The sequence below is a fragment of the Arvicola amphibius genome, chromosome 10 (genome assembly GCF_903992535.2).
Source record: "Arvicola amphibius chromosome 10, mArvAmp1.2, whole genome shotgun sequence".
Lineage (NCBI taxonomy): Eukaryota > Metazoa > Chordata > Mammalia > Rodentia > Cricetidae > Arvicola > Arvicola amphibius.
Window position 1 is genome coordinate 50523531 of NC_052056.1, and position 23074 is coordinate 50546604.

Consider the following 23074-nt stretch of genomic DNA (forward strand, 5'->3'; position numbering starts at 1 on the left):
CAGCTGTCACACACATACAGAGGGCCTAAGTTGGTCCCATGTAGGCTCCCTAACTGTTGGGACCAGATATTTTCACTGGTAAATTTTGCTAAACTATTAAAAGAGAATTAAGACAAAGTTTTAAACTATTTCAAAAACAAACAAGCAAACAAAACAAACCAAAAAAAGTATAAAGAAAGGAATTTCCCCAAACTCGTCCAATGAAGCCAATACTACCTTGATAACAAAACCAGATAAGAATAAGAATATAACCAAATATAGAGAACTATCAAAAATCAGAATCCCTAGGAAATATAGATTTAAAAATTCTCAACTAAAGACTAGCACAAAAAAGAGCACATACCAGGATCAAGGAGGATTTATTAAAGTGATATAAGGATGGTTCACTGTACGTAAATCAATAGATGCCATACATGGCTTTAAAAAAGCATAAGATCATTTCAATATATACAGATGTTGTATTCATAAAGTCTAACACTCTGTCCTGATAAGAACACTCAATGAATTACGTGCAGCAGAAATGTACCATGACAAACCGCTACATGGCAAACCCTTAGCCAGCTGGTGAGGAAAATCTGAAAGCATATCATTCATGGTCTTGAACCAGTCATATGTCTACTGTCACCATTTTATCAACGTAGTAGAAGTCTTAGCCACAAGAACCAGGCAAGAGGAATAAGTAAAAGGCACCCAGATAGGAAAGTATTATCTCTGTTTAGAGATGCCATGATTTTATAGATAAGAAAGTCTAACAAATCCACTAAGGAAATCTAATAAAACAATAAGTGAGCCTAGTAAAATTGTAGAACACAAGACCATCATACAAAAAATGTATTGATAATTTTTTCTATCACTATACATGTACTTTAGATAGGTAACAGATTAAAAATCTGCTTTGGCTCATAGTTTAGAAATTTCAGTCCATTCTCATTTGGCCGCATCACTTTGGGCCTGTAGTAGCAAATCATGGTGGGGCAAAATCATGTACCTCCTGGCCAAGGAGGAACAAGGAGAGAGAAAGAGATAGTGTTGCTCAACTACTGAATACATGTTGTCAGAGGTCCAAAGACATTCTATTAGGCCCTATTTATTTAGGGTTCTATCACCTCCAGTGACACCAATGATTAGACTAACATTTAAATACAGGCTTATGGGGCTACTGAGATGGTTTGGAGGTTAAGATTATTACTGCTCTTCCAAGGCCCAGGGTTCAATTCCCAGGACCCATAATAGGGGGCTCACAACAATCTATAAAATCAGTTCTAGCCTTCTTTGCTGGCCTCTATGGGTACCAGACATACAAGTGTATACATAGGCATACATTCAGGCAGAACACCGATACACATAAACTTTAAATAAACTTTCAATTTATCAAAAAACCTAAATATAAGAATTAAAATTACAAAACTACTAGAAGAAAACAAAGGAAGTACTATAAGAGCAAGACATTAGTATAGACAATGATCTTGCTAGATAAGACTCTAAAACGATAGACAACAAAATCAAATTAGACAGTTGGAATTATATCAAAATAAGAAGCTTCTTTATGCTGAAGAAAATAGTCAATGACACTGAGACAAATTGTGGAATGGGATAATTCATCCAATATGACATCAATGTCAAGATGAACAAGGAAATCAATGGAATTTTAATAATATTCCAGGCTTTTGTTTTTTATTGAAAATAAATTTTCATTGAATATATTCTGATTATGTTTTACTCTTTCTCGTCTCCCCCCTTCTCTCGACCTCCCTACCCTTTTAACTCCTTACCTTCTTTCACTCTATCTAAGAAGGCAGACAGACAGAGAAGACAAACAAGGAAAAAACAAAATGAAAACAAGAAACAAAGAAATAACACAAAAATGCACATATACACAAACACATACACAAAACTCATAAAAATACAAAATCAGAAATAACATACAAGCAAAAGAACAGTAGAATAAAAAACTAATTAATTAATTAAACTAAAATTTAAAACGGGCCAATATGAGACACACACAAAAAAAATTCTCTAAAATATTATTTAGTTCTTTCTGTGTTTGCTATCTACTGCTAGTCATGATGTTTGCCCTTCTGTGTGATATGCCCAGTGAGACTCCCTTGGAGAAACTAGTTTTTCTATCTTAAGTGATTATTAATTAAAAATAGCTTTTTGGTTGGGGATGGGAGCTTGTGTCTATTTCCCCATCTCAGTTCTGGGACTCTGAATTGTTTGAACCTATGCAGGCCCAATTCTGCTGTCATAATCTCTATGAGTTCATATGAGCATCAGTTTGTTGTGTCTGGAGGATACTGTTTCCTTGGTATCTCCATTCCCTCTGACTCTTAAAAGTTTTTCACTTACTCTTCTTGAGCACTGAGGAGAGGGATCTGATGAAGACATCCCATTTAAGACTGAATGTTGCAAGATTTCTCACTCTCTGAACATAGTTCAGGTGTTGGTTCTATATCAATCAGTTCCCAGCTTCTGCAGGAGAAAGCTTCTCTGTTAATAAGTGAGTGAAATACTGGTCTATGGGTATAGAAGAATGTTGTTAGGAGTCATTTTATCACTATGTTCCATTAGCAGAAAAATAATGTTTGATTTTGCCCTAGGTCCATTGCCTTTCTAGGCTCAGATTCTTGGCAATCCAAGCAGTGTCAGGCATGGGTTCCATCTCATGGAGGGGACCTTAAATTCAATCAGACAGTGGTTAGTTACTCCTACAACATTTGCCCCACTACTACATCACCACATCAAGCAAGCATGCCAGAATTGTAGATCAAAGGGTTTGTAACAGTGTTGGGTTTACCTTTCTCTTCTAGAAGCGTGCAGTAACTTCTAATACCATGAACACTATTCAGTAAGGGTGAAGAACCTTGGTAGTCAACAGCTTGATGTCTGCATGGTCAGTGGGTCATGTAGGTGTTTGTGAGTATTTTATTGAGTATTTTTACATCTATGTTCATAAGGAAAATTTGATCTGTAATTCTCTTTCTTTGTTGGGTCTACATGAGGGTTTCTTATCAGAATAACTGTGGCCTCATAAAAATGAATTAGGCAATATTTCTTCTGTTTCTATTTTGTAAAATAATTTGAAGGGTGTTGGTGTTAACTCTTCATTGAAAGTCTGGTAGAATTATGCACTAAAACCACCTGGACCAGGAATATTTTTTTCTTTTTTCTTTTGGTTTGATACTTTTAATACCTGCTTCTATTTCACTAGGGGATATAGTTCTTTTTTAGAATTATGGTATCCTCTTGGTAGATTTTTTTCTTTTGATGAATATGCACTATTCTTCAGACAGGTTGGGTTTGAAGAGTATTTTGCCGGGTATTAAAGTGGCTACACCTGCTTTCTTATGTGTCCATTTTCTTAGAATATCTTTTTCCAACCCTTTACCCTGAGGTGATGCTTATCCTTGAAGGTAAGGTGTGTTTCTTAGATACAGCAACAAGATGGATCCTATTTTCAAATGTGTCTTTCTATGAAGAATTGAGGGCAATGATGTTGAGAGTTATCAATGAATAGTTTATTGATTCCTGATGTTTTACTGTTATAGTGTGGATTCTTCCCCCACTGCCCCACTTTGATTTACTTGTTGAGGATTATATATTTGTTGTGTTTTCTTGGATGTGGTTATTTCTTCAGATGAAGTTTTCCTTCTAGCATCTTCTGTAGAACTGGAGTGGTAAACAGATACTGCTTAAATAGGGTTTTATCAAGAAATATTTTCTTTCTCCATCCGTTGTGATTGATAGTTTTGTTGGTTGTGGTAATCTGAGCTGACATCTGTGTTTTCTTAGAATTTTACAATTGTTCAGGCTCTTCTGGCTTTTAGAGTCTCCATTGAGAAGTCAGGTGCTATTCTAATGCAGTGGTTCTCAACCTTCTTAATTCTGTGACCTTCTAACACAGTTTCTCATATTGTGGGGACCCTCAATCATAAAATTATTTTTGTTGTTACTTCATAACTGTAATTTTGTTACTGTTACAAATAATAATTTAAACAAGTGTTTTTAGATGCTCTTAGGCAACCTCTGTGAAAGGGTTGTTTGACCCTGGGGTCATAACCCACTCGTTGAAAGCCACTGTTCTAATTGATCTGCCTTTACATGTTTCTTGGTCTCTTTCCTTGTAGCTTTTGATATATTTTCTTTATTTTTTATGTTTACGGTTTTGATTATTATATACCAAAGGGACTTCCTTTTCTGATCCTGACTAGTGTTCTGTAAGCTTCTTTTATCTACCTTGAGAGGGTACCTCCTTCTTTAGGTTAGAACATTTTTCTATAATTTTATTAAAAATATTTTCTCTGCCTCAGACATAGGTTTCCTTTCCTTCCTTTATTTCTATTATTCACACATCTGGCTTTTTCACAGTGTCCCAGATTTCTTGGATACTACGTGCCTAAATTGCCTTTTTTTTTTTTTTTGACATTCTTTTTGACTGAAGTATCTGTTTCTTCTACCTTGTTATCAATACCTGATATTTCCTTTTCCATCTCTTTCCTCTTTCTCCCATGGTGGCTACTGGGGATCCTGTAGACAGTGTTTATGGGTATTAGGGGTTGACACAAGTGGATTCTGAGTGAGGGAGGATAGCAAGGTTTAGCAGAATCCCCAGGGATGGAGGAAGGAAAAGAGAAAGAGCAGACCTTTACAAGCACTTTGCTACAGAATTTGGGAGAGACTGAAGATATTGAAATAGTGAAGAGGAAGGAGAGTGGAAATTGTCTACCTGCATTCAGGTCAGGTTTTTTCACTGAGGATCCCAGTAAAGTTAGTTGTGGTATTCTAACATATGAAGGCAAGTCCTGTAAAGGATACTGTTCTTCCTACCAATCCTGAGGGCACTTTGAAAGTTTCTAGCTACAGAACAGAAAATGCCAAAGACATCCTTAAACCACAAGAGAGATATCCAGCCATTCCTTCATACATTTTGGTGGATTTTGTTTGGTTTTGTACTGGTCTTGAAGAAAACAATTGGTATAACAAGTAAATCAAGATAAATGAAATAATTAGTGTGAACAATGTTTACTAGAAGATTTTACCTGCTAGGAACACCTACAAATTATTTTCTTTATGTTCTTTATCCCATTTTGGGTATTTTAGCCTTTTAGAGTTCTAAACAAAGTATAATATTTAACTATAAGCAATTTATAAATACATCGTATATAATATTACATATTTTAAGCATAATCATGTGTCATATTATAATTACCATTTTATAGTCAAAGACAAGTATTTAAAGGCACTGAATAACTTGTTCAAGGTCATACTTGGCAAATGTCAGTCGGGACTTTGAATTTCACCAGGCTCACGAATTTTGAGATTTCTGTGGGCTGCTCTGCTAAGAAATCTTAAACTGAAAGCATGATTCATCACCCCAGAATTATTCCCCTGAGAACCAATCATCAACAAGTAAATGTTTCTTTTGTGAGTCATAACCCTTTTCTTAGTCTTGGTCCTAGTTCCTAGAATTTATTTCGTCTTGGCAAGTGCTGGCTGGTGATTGTGAAATCCTATGTTGCTTTTCAGTCATAACTTGTCTTAGACCTCAGGGAAGAGGTTAGTTAGTGCAACAGTTCCAAATCGCCTCTCTTTCATTTGCTCAGCTTTCTCCTGGTAGGATAAGTATATATTCCATTAATTATTCATGGAAGCCTCTTTCCTTTACAAAAATGCTCCAGTTTAGATGATGAACTTCATGATTATCATATCATCATATTGCTGTTGACTGCTCAGACATTTAGAGCCCCGGCCAAGGACGTAGGGGCCATTTCTTCATGCCTAGTAACCTTCCCTGTAAGTCAGTCTTTCTTCCCCAATTTTCATTTCTTTCTGAGAAGGATCATTAATCTTAGCTAATCACAGTCACGTCCTACTATTCCAACCGAGGATAAGCTAATAACTCAGGCACAGCGGTCATAACAACCTATCCCTATGCGCAGTAGGGTAAGTGATGCAGGAGAAGCCACACCACTACTGAACCTTAACCAAGATCTACCTATGCAGCAGCAATAATTCCTACTAAACAAAAGAAAGTTCTACACAGAAAGGGAAGAAGTAACCACCAGGGCCTAGGGCGAGTGATTGTTGGAAAGCAGGTGATTGCATGAATAAGCAAACATGCTGTCTAAAACACATGCTCTCCTGACTTGGTCCATACATTTTTATTCAGTTCTATCAACTACACTGGTGTCTTTGCATATATGCTAATAAAATCCTTTCTGTCTTATTTAATTTGAATTCAGTTTCTATAACTTGCAGATAAAAATATTCTGACACTTCCTATCACCCAATTCACCCGTCAATGATTTATAAAAAAGAAACGAAAAATGCAAATATTGCCCCATTTCCAACTTAGAAGAATGTCAAAGAGACATATATAGAAAGATGCATACTTATAGGCTCATGTCATTAGTCCAAGCGACATATATGGATAAATGTACAGCTACACACTGGGTTTCATTTATCCAAAAAGCTTCATGCATTAACTGTTTTCTATTTTTCTTATTTTGGAATATTAACATGTATATAGTAAGATATCTTACATACACACATATCCTGAGTGTAATCTTATACAATATTTTTAATAACTTTGTACTTGAAACAAAGTTTGATGAGGCAACTATTCCTGCTTGTGGCATCATTGCTATTGTTTAAAGACTTCGGTTTTAGAATATTTTATTTCAGAATTTTTGGTTGGGCATGTTTAACCTAGCACTCTTTTTCACATGCATATACTTATATACATGTGCATTTGCTATTCCGTTGTGGGAAATACACCAGGAAACAGTCACTTAAATCTCAGATAATGACATGGACTAATTTTAATTTTTCTGAAAAATAAATCAGTGATATTTATCAAAAGCTTTTAAGTGTAAAGTCCTTTTTGTCTGTGGTGGTTTTATATATTTGAAGGCTTAGTCACCAGTGACTGGAAACATTTAAGATCATTGGAAAATTTAGAAGGTATGGGCTTGGTAGAATACGTGTGGTCTTATTGGAGGAAGCATATTACTAGGGATGAGCTTTGAGGCTTCAAAAGGCCAAGCCAGGCCCAGTATCTCTCTCTTTCTCTCTACTTGCTATCTGTGGATGAGGATGTAAAGCTCTCAGCTACTGCACCAGCACCCTGCCTTTTTGCCTACCACCACACTTCCTGCCGTGATGATAACGCACTAACCTTCTGGAGCTGTAAGTCAGACCCAGTTACATGCTTTCCTTTTATAAGAGTTGCCTTGGTCACGGTGTCTCTTCACAGCAAAAGAACAGTACAAAACAGTATCATTTAAGATAGGTTTAGTGACAAAAGAACAGGTTACAAAAAAGTGCGAAAGTTATGCAAAAGGAAGGGAGTTTCAAGGGGAGAGATTAGAAAAGTAGAAGAACCTATGTTGTCTTAGATAAAAAGAACAACAACAACTCTGGAACTGAACAAGGATCAACTAAGTATCGAAACCAGCAGAGACCCAGACAGTCCAGGAATGTCAGCAGTAACACTAGAGACTAGTAGAATTCTGGCCTACTGGGCTCGAAGCAACTTCTACTCTGATGGGTCTTTGTTCCACTTTCCAGCTTTCTTTTTTTTTTTTTTTTCCAGCTTTCTTAAAGAGACCAATCTTTGGTTATGAATGTCTGTGCTTGGGAAAGGAAACCACAGCTAATACACAAACTGGTTAGAAGAGGAAGAGAGAAGATAACAAAGACAGAAGCTGCAGTTTATTTAAATCTCAAATCTCTGTGCACTACTTTTGACTACCCAATCCACACTCATTCCTCTAGCTCTCTGTCTCTCTGTCTCTCTGTCGCTCTCTCTCTGTCTCTCTCTCCTCTCTTTCTCTACCTATCTATCTATCTCTATCTCTCTTTCTGTGTATGTGTCTCTCTCTTTCTCTCTCTCTTTCTGTCTTTCTCTCACACAAAGCTTCCTCATCTAACACTAATAAATGCTCTGATAAAAGTGGCAAGCTTTGCCTCACAATGAAAAGTTTAAGCTCCACAGGGCTACTGCATCAAGAATCAAAGCTATGCTTTCCAGGCCGCCGCTGTTCATGGAGGTCAGTGCTTCTCAAACTGTCTGTAGGAAAGGGGCAATAACATTTGTTTCACCATAGGTGAAATCACTGGAGAAATGCAATAAAAGTGAATTTGTAAAAATTAAATTAAAGGGGCTTCCTCTTCAAAACTCAAGTTATTATCACAGACAATAAGCACAATGTCACAGTAATATTGCAATACTCTGTTTCTGTGCACTAGTGCTAGCCTATGAACTGTTCCTCTACTTTGACTTGTACTGCTCCAGATGATATCCATTGCTGGCCCAGTTCTTCTTCAAACAGTCCAAGAGACACCCTGCACCACCACCACACTCTGTAGAATTTGGAGACAAAAGATAGCATTTGCTTTAAGCTATAATACAGCTAGCAAGAAAACAGCCTTCATTTTTCTGTCACTTATGCCTAAACCAGCTGTCTCCCCACTAGAGTACCCTGTGTTTTGGTGTTTGAGCTCTGTCAGTTCTAAGTGGCTTTGCCCATAGGAGGGAAAGGAGACCCCTATGAACCCTTGTCACTGAGCACACTAGGAAATGAAAAAGATCATCTACTGCCTATCATGTTCTCCAGATCTATTTGTACTTTCCCCCTTATTAGATAAGCTCAGTCACCACAGATAGAAAAGAATTCCATCTTCTGCCATTTCCTTTTCTCCCAACCTCAACAGATCCAGAGTAGCTCATTTTGTCTTCTAATTCAGAAGAATCATACGTATTCCATGGTTTCTCCCTGGGCACAAATGAGCAATGAATGACACTATAAGAAGCAGTCGGTCAAGATTTCGCAAGAGAGTTAATGAGTGGAGGTATTGGCACATCATTGCCCCTTCCACTCCATGTCTTCTAGCTATAAGAAACAGCACTATTATTTTGAGGCCACAGTCGATTCTCACTTGGATTCTGCAAATTGCTATGTTATCAGGTAAAGGACTGTCCTGTGAGTTTCTAGGACTTGGTATTAGGGCCATTTGACCCAGTCATGAGGCTATCACTTTCATCAATAGAGAAGATGAAACAACGAATTACTTCTGAATTTGCTCATCAGCTTCATTCTTTAACCAAGGAACTTCCTTCACAACTATTTTGGGTAGAAATAATAAGATGGAGTATGAAGTATTTGGAAGAAAGTCTGGGGTTGACAGGTCTGGCAGAAGCATAGCCAAGAGAAAGAGGAAAAGGGAATGCTGTTCCCTTTCTTAGTTGGAGTGGTTAAACATAAAACCAACTAGAGCTGATGGTGATGCAAAATCGGAGATGTAGGCAGGTCCCGAAGGTGGGGCAGATGGCAACACTCATATATGGTTGTAGCCTTGTCTGCTTTGATGACAGGAAGGTTATGGAGTGTGCCTAAAACCTCTTTTCCTACCCCAGTGGCTGCATCTTCCATGCTCCATTTCATTGTCAGGAAAACCCAACTTTGAAGGAGGCTTTCAGATGGATGCGGGTAGCCATCTGCACAGTTAGGTTGGTCTAGTCTCTGTGACATGCTTGTTCAGTGGCCTCCAGGGCTATCTTATACTCTGGATCCATTCTTAATGACCCACGGTTTCAGGTTTCAGATTTTTTTCTTCAGTCCAGTAGTCAGTTTTTTTTTTTTTTTGTTTCCTTGATTGGCAGGTGCCAGAATGAATACCAATCCTGTCTTTATGATCTTTTCACCATGAAAAAATGCAGTGAGATGCAATGTTCAATATCCCATCTACTTGGAAGTTTTCCTCCATCATCTATGGTCATCCAGAGGTAACCCTGCCAAGGGTAGGGTGGCTGTGAAGACACTACTCAGTACTGATGATGTTTGGTATCCTTAAAAGCCATTCTCCTGTGCCTTATTTTATTTTATTGCTCATCATTATTGTGTGTGTGTAGGTAATGGAGGGATATCTTGGGTACTGTTTTATTGCTGTGAAGGGACACCATGACTAAGGCAACTCAAGGGAGAAAGCATTTAATTGGGGGTTTGCTTACAGGTTCAGAGGGTTTGTACAAGGCCAACACAGTGGGGAGTCTAACACCAGGCAAGCAGGCATGGCACTGGAGCAGTGGCTGAGAGCTCATATCCTGTACATCCTGATCCACAGACAGGAAAGAGAGAGAGACAGAGAGCGAGACAGAGAGAGACACACACACAGAGACACACACACAGAGAGAGGGGGAGAGAGAGAGAGAGAACTGGAAATGGCTTGCTTGGGCTTTTGAAACTTCAAAGTCTATGGCTAGTGACACACTTCTTTCAACAAGGCCACACCTTGTTGGGGGAGGTTGTTTCTTTGTTTGCCAGCTGCTCAGACCTGAAATAATCACTCAGAAACTATATTACTTGCAATACTGTTTGGCCAATAACTTAAGCATGTTGCGAGTTAGCTCTTATATCTTTGGTTAACCCATTTCTATTATTTTATATTTTACCATGAGGCTCATGACCTACTGACAAGGTCCCTGCTGGCAGCTTGCATCTTTCTCCTCTGGTGGCTCCATGACACAGTTCCCTAATTAGCCTACTCTCTCGCCTTCTATCTGCTTGGAACTTCTGCCTAACCTTATTCTGCTAAAGCACTGGCCAAAACAGTTTTATTCATTAACCAATAAAAGCAATACATAGACCAAAGGACTTCCCACACCAACACCTCTTAATCCTTTCTAAATAGTCTACAAACTAGAATCAAACATTCAAATATATGAGCTTATAGGAGCCACTCTCAATCAATCTATCACATTCTGTTCCCTGACCACCATAGGCTTGTGGCCATATCATAATACAAAATGTATTTAATCCAACTCCAAAAGCTCCCATAGTCTTTCAGTCCCAACAATGTTTCAAAACCCAACATCCCTTCTGAGACTCTAGGCAATATTTTAGCTGTAACCCTCTGTAAAATCAAAAAGCAAATTGCATACTTCCAATATATAATGATGCAGAATACACATTCCCACTCCCAAAGCGAACAAAGAGACCATAGTGAGTAAATGCTGGACCAAAGCAAAAACGAAACTCTAAATTCTGTTTCTATGCTCTGTGTCTTCCACTCCTTCCAGGTTTGCTGACTACAACATGCTTCTTCCTCTAGGGCTGGTTCCATGTCTTATCTGCAGCTTTCCCTGAGAGGTATCTTATGGCTCTGGCATTGCCAACATCTCAGGGCCTTCAATGGAATCCAGGCTTCACCTTCACAGCTTCATGCAATGGCCTCTCCAAGCCCTCATCCAAGGACTCCTCCGCCACATGTCTGACTTTGGTGGCTTTCCCTAAGTGCTGAGAAAAATTCCGCAACCTCCTTATACCCCGTAATTCTTTCTTAGCAGTTCACTGACAGGGAACCAAACATTGAAATATATGAGCCTGTGGGGACTGTTCTCATTTAAGCCCCCACAAGCAATGTCAGAGGACAATTCTTTCCTTCTACTCTATGTGAGTTCCCAGGGACTGAACTTAAGTTACTTAGTTTGTAAAGCAAATACTTCCTCTCTGAATCATCCTGTCAGTCCCATACCCCGTTTTTTTCAAAGCAGCTCTTCCCAGAGCCATAGCAACATGTGAGGAAGGACCATAAGCATGGTAGTCTCAGTGGGCATGAAATCAGCGCACTCGTAAAACATATTTATTTTGTGTGGCTTGATGGAGTTCTGACAGGGAAATGTATCTTTGTCCTTCCTTACTTTGCTGTGGTTCTGGATTCCTTACCATGGAACTTAAAATTCAAGTACCTTCTTGATTCAGAATCTGAATCAGCAAGGTTTCTAAAAATAATAGCCCCAGCAAAAGGTAGCAGTCTTTCTCCAAAATCTGAGCATGTGTGTCACAATTGTGCTAATGGCGTTTGCCAGAGGCATTTTCCAGCATTTGGATCTGCCTGAGTCATTGCATAAACTTGCTCTAATAAGGAGATAACATATGGAATAACAATTTCAAGAAGAATTAACACCAGACTAATTAATTAAATATTGGGAAGGATTTTTTTTCCATGACTTAAAGTCCTATTAGGGCCCTAGCTTCCCTGAAGTAACCTGGCCTCTGAAATCTGATAGAATTATTTCTAGCTTGAAAGTGACTTCCACATGTGCCTAGTGTTGCAGCAAAACAATTTCTTCTGAGTATGGGATGACCATTGAAACCAGTAAATTCATTGGTTTCCCATGCAACACACAATCAACGCCCTGCTGATTTCTGTATACGTCCTTAGGAAGACACACGAGAAATTAACAAAACCAAAGATAGGTCTAAGTGGACCAGTTTTATAGCTTGTGCCATAAAAGTGAGGCTGTTTCATTTGAGAGTTGAGTATCCACAGGATAAATCCTAATATAACCTCCTTCTACGTGGTGTCCAGTAGCACACCTCCCTGGTGAATGTGGTCTGCCATATGAGTCTGGGGATACCCTCAAAATTCCAGATGGTCCAGGTAATGCATTGCAGTCCTTGCAAGAAGCACATACAAAATAAGGTTATAAGGAAGTTCTGTGGCAAGTTGTGAGGCCTTTGCTGTGACTGATAAAGCACAAATGATGTTGCGCTTTCTGCCCAGGGGGGGAGCTGTCCTGAATAAGAAAGAGATGTGTGGAAGAATCTTCCTTATTAGCCCTGATTTATCAGGAAAAATTAGGTCAGAGGAAGAATGAGATGCAGGTATTGGCTTGCTGATACTTGCAGCTAGGGGCAGGGCATGGGGTAAGGGGACAGTAAAACCTGTGCCGATTAAGCCCCTCCTGAGGTTCAAACACCTAGGCGCATTGGGGAAAATCAGTAAATGGGACAGCACTGAGGAGATGAAATGAACGTAATGGTCCCAAGAGAGGCGATGCTTCATGTCCAATGTACCAGGTCAGACACTGGATAGTAAAAAGAGAAGTTAAGTCAGCGACGATGCCATGTGCCTGTCAAAGTACTCAGGATGATGAGGCAAGACTGTTTTAAGGTGAAGGACAATCAAGGCTACAAGGGAGTTTCTGTCTCAAACGCATACTTTAATTTAGTGGAAAATTCAGGACTATTTAAGGTTTTAGTGGCTTTATTGAGTTTCATGGTAGGACATGATTTTTTTTTTTCATGAGGTAGGATTAGCTTTGGTGGAGCTGAGTGAGTGAAGTCATCATTTAAATTGGATTTGTGAAGTCCGAAAACATTTAAGAGGGGCTGAGGGAAGGGTAATGTAGACAAAGGGGCTTGTCTGGGTCACTTGAAAAGAACTGGCTAAATTTATATCATGTGGGAGTTGCTGGAGAAAATGATGACAGAGGACCAGAACTTGTGCTTGTGCTTGAGAAGACAGAAAGCCTTTGCTCCCCTATTGTTTCCTTTGCTCCAGAGCTATAAAAATGCACATGGCATGTGTACTTGAAGTTAGAACAGTATCTTGTCTTAGAAGAACTTTTCTTCATTACCAATCAGGTACAATCTCTCTCACTTACTTTTAAATTAACATGTTGGTTGATCTCTCTCTCTCTCTCTCTCTCTCTCTCTCTCTCTCTCTCTCTCTCTCTCTCTCTCTCTCTCTCTCTCTATCTATCTCTCTCTGTCTGTCTCTATCTATCTATCTATCTATCTATCTATTTCATCACCCCCTTATCTCTATAGGATAAAATCCTGGGGTAACAGACCACAATTATCCCAAAAGAATGAGTTTCCATGGTTTGTAATAGCAGCCCCAGTTTCTTCTTTAACTAAGTGGTCTGTGTGTCTACCTGTGAAGACCAGGCAGGATGACTGGTGGGCCCAGGGTGAATTTCCTTTGAGCTGTTGGCCAGGCATACCCCATGAGGTTTGCTGCAATAGTGCCCATAGTGAGTATGCTGATGCTGTAATGCCATAGTGTACTCTGCAGGCTGCTTGGAAGGGCGATCACCAAGGGTCCAGTCCGGCTCTGAATCCCACATGTTCCTTTGTGAGTGTGCGAGCTAATATGTGCCTGCTGGTGTAACAGTGGCATTACTGTTATAAGCAAAACCAATTACTTTTGGATTGTATTTAAGTCCTGCTCTATAGAAGGGAGCCCATGTTTCATATACTTGAGGGTAAAATCTGTGATTGTGAAATCATAAGTCCCCTTGAGAAGGCTATTAATACCATTTTTGTTTAAAAAAAATAAAATGTGTTTGCCTAATTCTCTTCTGAATATTTGTATTCACAACCAAAGATCACTGCTGTTGCCTATAATAATGAAAGAAAACCTCCTTGGCAGTTGTTGATACTTCAGACACTTTAGCTGCTGAGAATAAGTGTCTTTTATTGTGGTTTATTCTGTCATGCTCTTGCTTATACTGCTTGTGTGGCATAGTGACCCAGTATGTGTTACAAATGCATATTCTCCCCCCTCCTTCTACCCTCTCTCCCCCATTTGATACACACACACACACACACACACTATCCAAGACTATGGGAACATAATGGAAAAGAGAGCAGAATTAATGTATGAGCCAGAAGAGGGTGAAGCGGTGTAGTGGAGGTGGTTCCACTGGGCATGACATGACTGTTGGATAATGAGGCTGGGCCACTATGGTGAAGGGATTAAGGCAACGCCATGTCGTCCTGACTCCATTCTGTATCTGCTTCTACACTCCTCAGCCCTCTACCTACCTCCCCATTAACAACCACATCTGTTTTGACAACTCTGGGTTTTCCACGACCTTGACCATGTTCTGGATGCATTAACCAAAATAATTAATGTTTGTACAATTTAAGAATAAACAAAAATAACAGATAATAGTATAAATCTTTTAATTAATGATCTTGTATCTGAAATAACTATGTTCTGCCAAAACAGATGTTACAATGTTACTCTGATCCTTATTTAAGATTGATGTAAATGTGGTCTGTGAGGTCTTCTGGCTTTAAAAATGCTGTGCCCTGAGCTTCTCCAACAAGGATCTTTCTGAGGCACTATCCCATAATAAACTCTTACACTCTTAATTGGCTTAATACGTGTGGTACTCTGTAATTTCAGGTGTGGTTCATTTGAGTGGTATATAGAATATCAAGGCTTACATTGTGGTAAGAAAATAAGCAAAGCAATACAATGATGACTAAGCCCATGGTAATGGCAATGATGAGGTTATTCCATAGTAGCAGGGGTGAGTATCACTAGATTCTTACTTGGGATTCCACCCACCATGCCCTCCTGCCTGTCCCCAACTACACATGTCCTTGGGAGGTGCTACAGTACATAGGAGATGGGCATTTAATTAGGGACTGGGACGCTAGTGGTGCAGCTTTCATGAGTTATCACTCATGCTAAGGTGGACCTTTCAGTGATACAGCTGCTTCTAAGCCACCCTGTATTCCTGCACATAACCCCAACAAATTAATTGGCTCACCAAGCTGGACTTGAATGGAACCTTTCTTTCATCTGTCTTTAGCCTATCTGGAGCACACAGCCATTTCTTTATGTATCCCCAGGAAGAAGCACACTACAGCTGGGTTTCTTGTCATTGTCTGCTGGTTTTTCAGCTTTTTGAGCCCATTTCCCTACATTAAGCTCCCTCTATTAAACATACTTGATGTGAATGATATTTTTCTGAATACAGTGGGTATCAACCATCCCATTTTCACTAGTACCCATGGGTCTATAATTAAGGCTTTTCTCTGATTACATGTCTATTCTTGCCAACTTTCTGAGTCCCCAAATTGGTACCTTGCGTTTTTTATATGTACAGAAATGTGGTATATTAGGAAAGCCAGGGGGCAGCAATTTGTTTGCTCTTCAAACTAGTAGATTAAAATAATGCTACATTCTAGGCTGTTTTCAAAGCATAGAAGGATGGACATATGGATATTTATACCTTTTTCCTTTCTAATTTTTTTTGTTTTGGCTATGATACAACTTTGATGACACATGGAGAATAAAATTTTTTGTTTCATTTTCCAAAGTTTAGATAAATAAACATGGGCTTTGAAGACTGGCTCTAATTAATCCCCAAAGCTCCTATATTTAGTTAGAGCCAGAGATTTCTGCTTCTTTGGGTTATTTCCTAAGCACTGTATACAGAACTGTCTTTGGATTCATGGCCGTAGCCATCTGGAGTCTGCGGTGTTTTGTCTTTGGCATGACACTGATCTATGCTACGTTAGAATCCATTAAATTGTACAGCTGACTCACCTGTAGTCCTGGCCTTGGAAGTGGAGTAATGTGCATTTCAAAGGATTCTGCAGCCTGCTTTAGCAATCTGTCTCATCAGAACGAATATTCCTGTGGTCCAGGAAGCAGAATAGAAACAGAGGTAGTTGAAACACACATAAATGAACATGCAACGTGCTCGCGCCTGCATGCGCACGCGCACGCCCGCCTGAGCGCGCATACACACACATACACACACAAATAAAAAAGGAAATAGCAGAAATCGTGATACTCCACTTCTATGATTATTTCGTATGTTTCCCTCTATAGCTACAATCTTTTGATGAACAATCCTATGTGAAGACCCACATGGCAAGGAACAAAAGCCAAAGTTTCAGAGCAGTTCATATGAACGGCTTGGAAGCAGTTTCAACAGCTTCAGCTACCACATCCTTGGCCACACCTTAACTGAAACGCCTCAAGAGACTCTGTGCTTTTGGCAGACTCTACCCTTCAGGGCATAATTGTCATGCAGCAGTAGATAGCCATGTTAGTCAACTTCCATCACCCATGACTAAATACTTAGGAAAACCAACTTGAAAGGGGGAAGGTTTATTTTGCTTTATGATCGTAATGAGTTCCGATCAAGGCCACTTGTCCATGTTGGTTTGGGGACTGTGGCAAGAGGCATGCCTCACTCATTTTAAGTTCATAGTCTTCTAAGTATGTTTGAACCTGATAGAACATTTTGCCTCTCTCCCCAACTCAGCAATAATGAATTCTCATTGATATGCACCATAGTCAAGCTAAAGACAGCAATTTGTTCATCTTCTCCATCTCGATATCTGTGATTAAGCTGGTTTGCATCTGATTTCTGCCACTCTCAATGAAGGTTCTGCCTGGTAAATAGTCTCTGCAGAATCAGCCTTGTGTCTCACTCCTTAATTTTCTCCTTTTATGGTCTCTTTCTCTCCAAGGTCAATTTGACTGGTTCTGAATCATGTTAGGCCACACCTCTGTTTCTTTGGGTACAAAAGAAAAAAATGTGTTTTGTTCATCCGTGCTTCTAAGAGAGCTCCTGTGGCATTTTCTCCCAGGGAAGACTTAACATAATGAAAATATAGCCTTTTGACTAAGTGATCTGCATTTGTTCCAGGGTAAATTTCCTCTACAGTGTATGTGTTTGCTTCAAAACTTAGCTAATCAAACACCTTCTGGGTACTGAGCCAACCATCCAAACTGAAGCAGCCTGAGCAGTCATTGTGGAAAGCAACACAGTAAACAAATGTCACACATGAATCCAGCAAACATTTCCAAGTTCTGAGATGCAGTCTCCCCGTACTTGTTGCTCTCGGTGCAAAAGAGTCTTTGGCAGCATTCGCTCAACCCCAAAGCCTCCGTCCTCCCAATTAGGAACTGCAACACACTGGGCTCTTTTCCAGTGAGTCCCTCTCCCCACATCACAGACATTATTTCATTTTCTTTTAAGAATCCATTGTTGTTTGAGTCTGAAATGTCTCCTATGGGCTCATGATTTGAATGCATAATACCCAGCTTATGGTTCTATCTTATTTTATTTTTATATTTGTTATTGAAGTGTGTGTGTGTGTGTGTGTGTGTGTGTGTGCGCGCGCGCGTGTGTGCACGCGTGGGCATGTGTGTGTGTGTACATGTCTGTGGGCCATGGCTCACAAGTGGAGGTCAGAGGACAGCTTGCAGGAGTCACTGCTCTTCTTCCATCATGTGGGTCCCAAGGACTGAAACTATCAAGGTTGGTAGCTGGCTCCTTTGCTGGATGAGCCATCTCTTCAGGCCCTCTGGTGTTGTTTTAATGGATGCAGCACTTTCAGTAAGTAAGGCCTGGAGGGTGGGAGGAGCTTACTAGGAATAGGGCTCTGAAGGTGATAACTGCCCCTGCTTCAGCCTCTCTTCATTGCTTCTTGGTCCACTGAGATGTAAACAAGGCATATCTGTAAGCTCTCGCCATCACGAGACGGAGCCACTCTGCCATGCCTTGTTGATACGAGGGACTGCAACCCTATGAACCCATGAGCCAACTAAGCCTCTCCTTCTTTGAGTTGTTTCTTTCAGGTGCTCTGCTCACAGTGACCCAGTAGCTACATAGGTGACATGTAGATAATACATTTAAACCTTACAATCATTAGACAAAATAAATAAAATAATATTTCTCTCCTAACTGCCCCCTGTTATGTAATGCTAGATTTTACCATTCCACAGGACAATTTGCTGTCCTAATTCTAAATTGACTGTGATAGCAATGTATTATGCCCACCCAATTTCCTTTTCATTTTCTAATTAGCATGTAAACTATAGGTTTTCTTAGGACATTTTTGTACATGGTTAGTTTTAGTTGATCAACCCCCTCATCTCTCCCTGTTTGCTCTCCCCTCTTATACCCTCCAGGATTATCCCTCGCACTTCCACATCACAAGTGTTCTGTTGCCCTATACATCACTCTTCTAAATACCTTTGCCCTGTATCTCATGAACATCTGCTGATAGGAATGTTTACCAGTGCAACCCCCAATATGGAAACTAAGATTCAAAGTGTCATATGATCAAGCTACCCCACTCAAAGGTTTATATGCAAAGGACTGTACACCACAGCACAGAGATACATGTGTTTGTATTTCATAGGCGGGGATGGAATCAGCCTAGATGTTTGTATCCACAGATAAAGAGGTCATCAAAATGTCATTCGCATATACAATGAAATTTTATTAAGTTATAAAGAAAATCAAGTGTCCTGAGACTATAAAATTTGAGGGAAAGTGGATGAGATTGGAAAGTCTTTTATCAAATGTGGTAACCCAGGCTCAGGAGGATTAACACTGCATGTGCTCTTATGTGAGGATCTAAGCTTCTAATTTGTGTATGTATGTGTTTATGTGGAAATGAGTGTGGTTAGGAGTCACTATACAGATGCAGTCCTTTAGTTAGCCTGGTGACCATTCTCAAAACTTGCCCCTGAAAGGAGAAACCAAGTAATTCTAATAGCATTGCCTTCTAGTTACACACATCCAGAAAAACCAGGAATATAACCAAGTTCAGAAGAATCGGCATAGATATTAGATGTTCTTATACCATAACAACTAAAATCAGATGGATGGATTTGAAGCCCAAGTTATTCCATGACCAAAAAGCATGATTCCTCTCTGCCTCAGCTTCACATCTGAAGTCCTGGGAGGGTTATATAACCACCTCAGATTCATTGCTCCAAGGGTTGTCTTAACAATGTTCGAAACGCAACTAAAATGTATATGTATGTATCAAATAGATATCTAGACAAATCATACTGAACTTGATTGCTTTCCTCCCAACTCACTACAGGGGATGCTTTGTGAGCTTTAGCATAATTCAGAAGAGGCCATTATCATCTTATCTTGAGAAAGTTAGGCTTTTCCCTCGTGCTGTATTAATGAAATTACATCAACTTGACCCAGAGGACGAGAGTCCCAGCAAAACGGAACATAAATCCTTTTTGAAGGATGTTATACCAAGTTGAAAATTATTTCAATATCTTGCAAACAAATCATGACACATGATTAAAAATATAACAAGTATTCAACGACAAGAAAATTATCAAATAGTCAGGAAAACTTCAAATGTTGGAGGTTTTCAACACAAATTTTAAAATACTCATTTTATTCAAAGAAATAAGGCTAGGGAATTCAGTAGTACAAAAGAATAATAGTAAGGAAGAAAAAATAGTAAGGAAGAAGCCTGGATAGATTCTGCTTAATCAGAAAGAACCTCCAGCATAACACAAAGAGAAATAAAATGACGGGAGACATTAGGATGGAAGACAAGAAACAGCGGATACTACAGATAACAGTGTGTGTGCTATTATATTCCTTAAGTGATACCCAGGGAAAGGAAAAACAGTGCATATGGAAACTATTTGAAGAAATAGTGAATAAAGATTCTCTAAAACTTAAAATTAGCAAGATTCAAAGGCATAGAAACCCTCAAACAAAAAGAAATTAAGTTACACCATAGTAAACTGTCACAAATAATAGAAAAAGAAAGTATTTTAAAAACCAGAAAGGACAAAAGAACACAAACTAAAAAGATAGACTGCCTTCAAAACAGTAAATATTAGAAAGATGCCTGACTTTTAAGCACTCATAATAGAAATAAAGGGATAAGAAATAATAAATATCTCCTAAGTGCTGAAAGGGAAAGACAAAACCTTTCAACTCAATAAACTGGTGAACATGAGACTAATTTAAGCATGTATCATAGCAGCAATAATGCCAAAAGGTTTAAAGAATAAACATTTCAAATATAACTTGAGTACATTATTAACACACACATTTTAAACATGAATGAAAAACAGGAAGGGACAAGAAGGGCCTCAAAAGTTTAGAAAAGGCTAAACAAAACCTTAGTTGCTTCCCATTCCTTATGCAGACAGTAAAATACCAACTGACTTACGGTCCTAAGAACCAAGGACACAGCTAGTAATCCTGCAGAAGAACGTAAAGGAGTGGATAAAGTTGACTGTCCACTGATGGGATCTGTCATCACCATGGAAATAAATCTCTGGGCACTTCTGTGGAGATTATGTAGATCTAGGCAAACCCCTTAAAGCAGGGCCGTGCCCTTCCATGGTCTGAGGTCTTGTACTGAACAAAATGGAGAAAGTAAGGCTAGGTACAAGCTTTCAACTCTCTACTCCCCAGCCAGGAACACAATGTGACCAGCTGTCCCAAGCTCTGGTTGCTATGACTTCCCAGAACTATGAGACAAAATAAACTCTTCTTGTATTTATCTATTTTTAAGTTATTTTATGACAGCCAAAAGAAAAGTAACCAATACAGTGAGTAAAGAAAACTGAAATAATAAGTTATTGGTAAGGTTCCAACAGAAGGAAGATTGGGCAAGGCAGGCAAGGGACACACAGAACAGGAAGGACAAATGAGAACCCCAAGTTAGACACAGAGCAATTCCTGTTGTACAATTCTAAATACCTGAAATAATCAAAGCAGGTGTGTCTTAACCATATGCATGAGGCTCCATATTTAGGCAACAACATTAAAGACAAAGAAGAAATACCTACAGACAGTATGGAGAGGCATCATGTGAGGTAAGCGGAGACATTACTGATCTGGAAGGGACCTGAGCAGCTTTGCACAATCCTGAGAGTATTTTTTTGCTTGGCTAACCTGAGGAGTTTTATTTTGTGCTGATTTGTTTAGCTATGTCCCATTTCATATATGGCTTTATTTTATTCTATTCCACAAAAACCAATAAAAGAATAAGACAGATGTAATTATCTGACTATGGAATAATCTTCAGAAACATAGTTAAATATGATCTAACACAGAATAGCAGGCAAAATATGCTATTCTTTGTGTTTTTAAAGCTCATGTGCTCCTATCATGATTATATCATACAGTCATTTTTTAAGGATACATAATGCATTTAATCTGACTCACTGACTTGGAGCAGAGACTAGAACTGTGGTATATATGGCTAAAAAAATAATTTACATCTTTATGCTTTTATTGTGAAGATTACTTTGAAATTTTATTTTAACAATACAAAAAACTTTTACTCATTTATAAATTAACTATGAAAACAAAATAGTATTACCATGAGATGAAATGATTGTTTTCAAACAAAGAACCTCATTTCAATTTCTATTTTTAGCATTTTCTAACAAAATTTTTTAGCCAGATAAGAAAAGTTAATTCCCTTTCATTGTAGCTTCTTTCTAGACTGATGGCTGGAGGGTTTGCATCTCTATTACAATGGAGGGCTATTAATATCAGGAAGCAGATATAGGTCAACCAAATGGCTGAAATCAAGAGTCAACTGTAGATAGAGAAACTAAACATTAGTCTCTTAGTAATGCGGACAGTAGATTGCATCAGAATCTAATAATATAATTGAACTGCGCTCTGAGAGCAGTAAGAGCAAAACATGTGTGCTCTTCAGGAATTCAGCAGTCCCAGGATGATAGCATCCACAAGGTGTGAAGAAGGAGCTCATGGAAGGTTTCTGGGATAGCAACACAAATTAGACACTTGCCTTTAATTTTTTCCTCATCTCCTTAATTCAATAAACACTTGGCAAAGATATTTATTTAAAAGACACAAAGCCATTAAACAAAAGAGGGAAAGAAAAGATAGCAGACTAAATTTGGGGGTCCATAACAATAGATAAGAACTGACTTATTAGGCCTAAGAAAATTAACATTTATACAGTACTAGAAAACTGTGAGAGTCAACCAGTTTGTACGAGGGTGTCCAGAAGACTTAGGAACTGCTTTTGGAACTGGTTTGGGGAAGGGATGTGAGGGGACAATTAACACAAAACAGCCCTCTCTGAAAACAGTTTCTTATAGTCATCCAATACAGGGAATTGGGGCCCATCTCAGTTAATAGGTGCTATGAGATTGCACCTCCTAACAATGTTGGAAGCTATGCCCGTAAAGTCTCACCAACATGACTGCTTACACATGAGCTGAACAAGGAAGACAGCAATAGACAAGTGGAAGAGGGGAAGCCCAAGAAGTTCCAACCCTATACAAAGACCTACAGGCAACCAAGGAATGCTGGGGAAAAGCACACCAACTGGCTATCCAACACCAAATGGTCAGCCCTGAAAATCCACATGTAAGAGCAAAGTTATGCAAATTGAGCAGTTTGTGTTTTTGTATTTGGAAGTGTCTACGTGCATGTGTGTGTGTGCATTTGTGTGAATGTGTGTATAAAAACAATTAATAAAAAGAGACCATAAATTTGAAAAAAGCAATGAAGAGTATATAGGAGAGTTTGAAGGGAATAAAGAGAAGGGGGGAAATGGTCCATTTAGAGAAATGTACTAAAATACAATAAGATCATTTTAAAATGCTCAAAAGAAAAAAAAAGTAGGTGTGATGTCCTGCCTGGTGGACATCTATATCATCTATATCATCTATAGCTGGAAACAAGAAACAAAGGCATCATTATTGT

At 38.9% G+C, this 23074-nt stretch overlaps 1 protein-coding gene across 6 annotated transcripts in view; it reads right to left on the reverse strand.

Annotated features, from left to right (window-relative positions):
• Nucleotides 1-23074, reverse strand: part of Hhla2 (HERV-H LTR-associating 2) — an 84331-nt gene that overhangs the window by 37762 nt on the left and 23495 nt on the right. For 4 of the 6 annotated variants that reach the window (XM_038345886.1, XM_038345881.1, XM_038345885.1 and 1 more), the window contains one exon: nt 16135-16224. The exons of the other annotated variants lie outside the window; for them this stretch is intronic. The gene's annotated coding sequence lies outside the window, so the exon portion shown is untranslated. The remainder of the gene's footprint in view (nt 1-16134; nt 16225-23074) is intronic. 6 annotated transcript variants of the gene reach the window in all.